Genomic DNA, 6,081 nt, shown 5'->3' with positions numbered 1-6,081 from the left:
GGCATATAGTTGCTCATAATATATTCTTATAATTGTTTGTATTTCTTTGGTGTTGGTTGTGATCTCTCCTCTTTCATTCAAGATTTTGTTTATTTGGGTCATTTCTCTTTTCTTTTTGATAAGTCTGGCCAGGGGTCTATCAATCTTGTTAATTCTTTCAAAGAAACAGCTCCTTGTTTTGTTCATCTGTTCTACTGTTCTTTTGGTTTCTATTTCATTGATTTCTGCTCTGATCTTTATGATTTCTCTTCTCCTGCTGTGTTTAGCCTTTATTTGCTGTTCTTTCTCCAGCTCCTTTAGGTGTAGGGTTAGGTTGTGTATTTGAGACCTTTCTTATTTCTTGAGAAAGGCTTGTATTGCTGTATACTTTCCTCCTAGTACTGCCTTTGCTGTATTCCAAAGATTTTGAACAGTTGTGTTTTCATTTTCATTTCTTTCCATGAATTTTTTAAATTTTTCTTTAATTTCCTGGTTGACCCATTCATTCTTTAGTAGCATGCTCTTTGTATTTGAGTTCTTTCCGACATTCCTCTTGTGATTGAATTCTAGTTTCAAAGCATTGTGGTCTGAAAATAAGCAGGGAATGATCCCAATCTTTTGGTACCAGTTGAGACCTGATTTGTGACCTAGGATGTGATCTATTCTGGAGAATGTTCCATGGGCACTAGAGAAGAATGTGTATTCTCTTGCTTTGGGATGGAATGTTCTGAATATATCTGTGAAGTCCATTTGGTCCAGTGAGTCATTTAAAGTCCTTATTTCTTTGTTGATCTTTTCCTTAGATGATCTGTCCATTTCTGTGAGGGGGGTGTTAAAGTCCCCTTCATTGTATTATTGTTGATGTGTTTCTTCGCTTATATAATTGGCCGCTCCCATGTTGGGGACAGAGATATTTACAATTGTTAGGTCTTCTTGTTGGATAGACCCTTTAAGTATGATAGAGTATCCTTCCTCATCTCTTATTATAGTCTTTGGTTTAAAATCTAATTTGTCTGATATAAGGATTGCCACCCCAGCTTTCTTTTGGTGTCCATTAGCATGATAAATTGTTTTCCACACCTTCACATTCAATCTGGGGGTGTCTTTGGATCTAAAATGAGTCTCTTGCAAACAGCATATTGATGGGTCTTGTTTTTTTTATCCAATCTGATAGACTGTGTCTTTTGATTGGGGCATTTAGTCCATTTACATTCAGGGTAACTATTGAAAGATAGGAATTTAGTGCCATTGTATTGCCTGTAAGGTGACTGTTACTGTATATTGTCTCTGTTCCTTTCTGGTCTATGTTGCTTTTAGGCTCTCTCTTTGCTTAGAGGACCCCTTTCAAGATTTCTTGTAGGCTGGTTTGGTGTTTGCAAATTCTTTTAGTTTTTGTTTATCCTAGAAGCTTTTTATCTCTCCTTCTATTTTCAATGACAGCCTAGCTGGATATAGTATTCTTGGCTGCATATTTTTCTTATTTAGTGCTCTGAATATATCCTGCCAGTCCTTTCTGGCCTGCCAGGTCTCTGTGGATAGGTCTGTTGCCAGTCTAATGTTTCTACCATTGTAGGTTACATATCTCTTCTCCCGAGCTGCTTTCAGGATTTTCTCTTTGTCTCTGAGACTCGTAAGTTTTACTCTTAGATGTCGGGGTCTTGACCTTTTTTTATTGATTTTGAGAGGGGTTCTCTGTGCCTCCTGGATTTTCATGCCTGTTTCCTTCCCAAATTAGGGAAGTTCACTGCTATAATTTGCTCCAATATACCTTCTGCCCCTCTTTCTCTTTCTTCTTCTTCTGGGATCCCAATTATTCTAATATTGTTTCACATTATGGTATCACTTATCTCTTGAATTCTGCCCTCATGATCCAATAGTTGTTTAGCTCTCTTTTTCTCAGCTTCTTTATTTTCCATCATTTGGTCTTCTATATCACTAATTCTCTCTTCTGCCTCATTTTTCCTAGCAGTTTGAGCCTCCATTTTTGATTGCACCTCATTAATAGCCTTTTGATTTTGACTTGGTTAGATTTTAGTTCTTTTATTTCTCCAGAAAGGGTTTCTCTAATAAATTCCATGCTTTTTTGAAGCCCAGCTAGTATCTTTAAAATCATCATTCTGAACTGTAGTTCTGACATCTTACTAATGTCCATATTGATTAGGTCCCTGGCCATCGGTACTTCCTCTTGTTCCTTTCGTTGAGGTGATTTTTTCCATCTTGTCATTTTGTCCAGAGAAGAATAGATGAATGAGAGAACAAAATGCTAACAGGGTAACAACGTTCCCAGAAAATATACACTAAACAAATCAGAAAAGACCTGAAACTGGGGGAATAAAAAGGGAAAGAAAGAAAAAAGAAAAAGAAAAAGATAAAAATGAACAAAAACAGAACAAAACAAAAAAAATCAGAATATGATCAAATATGATCAGGCTGGTGCATAGATCAGTGCCACACATAGGTTTGGATGTATTTTGGTCTGTTAGAAGAAAGTGCCTCCCAAAATTTTAAAGAAAGTAAAACTTATATATGTATAAAAATAAGGGTTAATACGATAAAGGGATGGAATATGACTGTAAAGATAAAAATTATAAAAGATTTTATAAAAGGAATTGTTAAGATAAGAAGTTGGTTGAAAAAAAAGAAAGAGGATTTAAGAAAAAAAAAAGGGAGAGAATGTGATCAGGCAGGAGACTAGAACAAAGCCATACACTAGAGATTTAGGGTATATTTCAATCTGTTAGAAGAAACTGTACCTCAAAATTTTAAAGAGAGAAAAACTTATATATATAGATATATCTATATATATCTACATAGATATATCTATGAAGGGATAGAATATGACTCTAAAAATGAAAAATAACAAACATTTTTTAAAAAAGGGATTGATAAGATGTTGGTTGAAAAAGGGAAAAAGAAAAATTCAAAAAAAAAAAGACAGTTAAAAAAAATTAACTTTGAAAGACTAAAGAATCATGGTAAAAAAGCCATGAATTCTATGTGCAGTATTCCCCTAGCACTGGATTTCTGCCATTCTCATTGATCAGTAAACTTGGTCTTGGCTGGCTGTTCTTGCTGATCTTCTGGGGGAGGGGCCTGTTGCCATGCTTCCCAAATGTCTTTGCCAGAGGCGGCATTGCCCCGCCCTTTCCTGGGCCAGGCTAAGTAATCTGCTCAGGTTTGCTCTCGGGAGCTTTTGTTCCCTGCAAGCTTTCCGTACAGCTTTGGAGGACGAGAGTGAAAATGGCGGCCTCCCAATCTCTGCCCCAGAGGAGCCGAGAACTCGGGGCCCCCACTCCTCAGTGCGCCCCCAGAGAAAAGCAGTCAATCACTCCCCTCTCCCCGGTCTCCTGCCGCACTCCGTGTTCACCCGGCCTGTGACAGAGTGTTTCTTTTTTTTTTTTAAAGATTTTATTTATTTATTTGACAGAAAGAGACACAGTGAGAGAGGAAACACAAGCAGGGTGAGTGGGAGAGGGAGAAGCAGACTTCCCGCAGAGTAGGGAGCCCTATGTGGGGCTCGATCCCAGGACCCTGGGATCATGACCTGACCCAAAGGCAGACGCTTAATGACTGAGCCACCCAGGCACCCCATGACCGAGCATTTCTATCTCTGGCACACGACCCCAGTCGTGGAGTCTCCAAACCCAGTAGACCCCTGCGGTGCGCTCCCGCACTGCTCCTCCCGGGGGAGGAAGGGGAGTCTCGCAGATCTGCCACTTGTTGGGTCCCTGCTGGAGGAGCAGTGGCCTGACTGTGCCACGGATCACAGTTTATGGCAACCCCAAGCTGTGAGCCCACTCCTGGCTCCGTCTCTGCAGCCGGCTTCCCTGCTCTGATACCTGGGAGCTCTGCCGCACTCAGGCACCCCTGGTCCTTCTGTGACCCTAAGGGTCCTGAGACCACACTGTCCCGCGAGGATTCCACCCCCCACTTAGCCACCGGAGCGACGTCCCTCAGCGGAGCTGACTTCTAAAAGTTCTGATTTTGTGCTCTGCGGCTCTATCACTTTGTAGAAGCAGCCGATGGAGGCCCCCTCCCCCACCGTCTGTCCTCCCGAATATCGCCTCAGATTCACTTCCCCGCATGTCCTACCTTCCAGAAAGTGGTCGCTTTTCTGTTCAGAGAGTTGTTGCTATACTTTTCTTCGATCTCCTGTTGAGTTCGTAGGTGTTTAGAATGGTTTGATCCCTATCCAGCTGAATTCCTGGGACCAGACGAAATCCAGGTCTCCTACTCCTCCGCCATCTTGCTCTGCCCCCCTCACAACAAGAATCTTAATATATTAGACTTTGAATGGTACAATTTAGTGGTGAAGCCTTGAAGATAACAGAGTTTTCAGACCATCACCCTAATTAATGAGTTAACTTGCCAAATAATTTCAACTGCAAAGCATTTATCAAAAGGATGGCTGATTTTGTCCAATTGTTTCTTAAAATATTTATGGGGCACCTGGGTGGCACAGTTGGTTAAGCCTCAAACTCTTAGTTTGGGCTCAGGTCATGATCTCAGGGTGGCTAGATAAAGCCTGGAGTGGGGCTCTGCCCTCAGCTCGGAGTCTGCTTAAGAGTCTCTCTCCCTCTGACCCTCCCCCCACTCTCTCAAATAAATAAATTGTTAAAAAAAAATTTTAAATACTTTATATCAATAAAGCCATGTCACCTGCATACAAAATACTTGTTATGTATAAATTCAACATTTGGTTAATGAGTGTTCACAGAATGATAATAGTAATATTAATAGTTACCATTTGCTATAGTTTTATAATGTGCCAGACAGGTTCTATTCTAAGTATTATGCAAGTATTAAATAATGTAATCTTCACAACCACTCTATAAAGTAGATACCTTTTTTTTTTTTTTTTTTTTTTTAGAGAGAGAAGTCGGGGGGGAGGGACAGAAGGAGAAGGAGACAGAATCCCAAGCTGGCTCCACATCCAGTGTGAGCCCCATGCAGGCCAGATACGCAGCTTGACCCCACAACCCTAGGATCACAGCCTGAGCCAAAACTAAGAGTCCCACACTTAACTGCCTGAGCCACTCAGGTGCCCCTAAAAAGTAGGTACTATTTTTAACCTCAATTTAAAGATGAGGAAACTAAGGCAGAGAAGACGGGTTAAGCTTCTTGGCCAAGGTCACACAATTGTTAAGCAGCTGAGCCAGGATTTAAAACCAGCAGTCTAAATCCAGAGCATGTGTTAAGATCCAAGTCAAATCACAGTGGCAGGTGCTGAAGATATCATGATGAACAGGACAGATATGACCTATACCTTCACAGAGCTAATGGAGGAAAAATTATAGTTAACCATAATGAAGATGTGTTTGATGTGGGGACTCACAGTAGGGGAAAAATTTATTCTTAAAGAAAAAAAAAAGGAGGTCTGAAAAAATAGGTAGGGGTTTGCCAGGAAAAGTGGCAAGGGTGAAAGAACTTTTCAGAAAGAGAAAACTGCAGTTGCAAAATCCTATGATTCTATGAACTTAGAGTGAATAGTATAGGGTTATCTTTGTCAGTCTTGTATATATAAGATAGTGATCTCTATATTGACTGAATTCATACATTTATCACCTTATCTTTCACTTCCTACTTCTTCCAGATATAAAGTTTGATCCTGCAGATTTTTTAAATTATATAACAGTTTCTTGAAAATATTGTATGTTACGCAGCAACATAAATCATCCTGTAGCAAGTTTGGTTACTTCTGATATTAACATCAAGCTTTGCACAGTGGCAGTATCATAGCCAATGAGGTTTATCTGAGGCGTGATTATTGCTAATTGAAAACTGATATTAACATCATTACTATCACAATGCTTAAATGATGAAGCATCTACTGCTAAATGCCTGACATATTTAGCATCAGAAAATATGTAAGATAAATTTTCACTTAAAAATATAAAATATTTTATTAGCTAATATAGTTTCAAGACCCAGACTGCAAAGATATGCAATAATATTTTCAACCCTTGTTGAACAAAAAGAATAAGAATTATTCCCAAAAGCAAGTGACCTTGTCCACTTGGGAGAACATTTTATGCAACACAGTGCAAGCTGCACAGTTATAAAACCAGAGGTGTCATTTCTACAATGTGAATTTTGAAAGTA

The 6,081-nt window shown here is 39.6% G+C and overlaps 1 non-coding gene across 1 annotated transcript; it reads left to right on the top strand.

The window, feature by feature from the left end:
• The first annotated feature begins 5,692 nt into the window (after positions 1-5,692).
• On the top strand, positions 5,693-5,836 carry LOC115939332 (U4 spliceosomal RNA). The gene has a single exon (XR_014148102.1). It is a non-coding gene; the product is annotated as a U4 spliceosomal RNA (small nuclear RNA).
• The last annotated feature ends 245 nt before the right edge of the window (positions 5,837-6,081 follow it).

Source organism: Leptonychotes weddellii, chromosome 8, assembly GCF_054177405.1.
Source record: "Leptonychotes weddellii isolate Sample4059 chromosome 8, ASM5417740v2, whole genome shotgun sequence".
Classification (NCBI taxonomy): Eukaryota; Metazoa; Chordata; class Mammalia; order Carnivora; family Phocidae; genus Leptonychotes; species Leptonychotes weddellii.
Note: the sequence above shows the minus strand (reverse complement) of the source record. Positions and strands in the feature narration are given on the sequence as shown.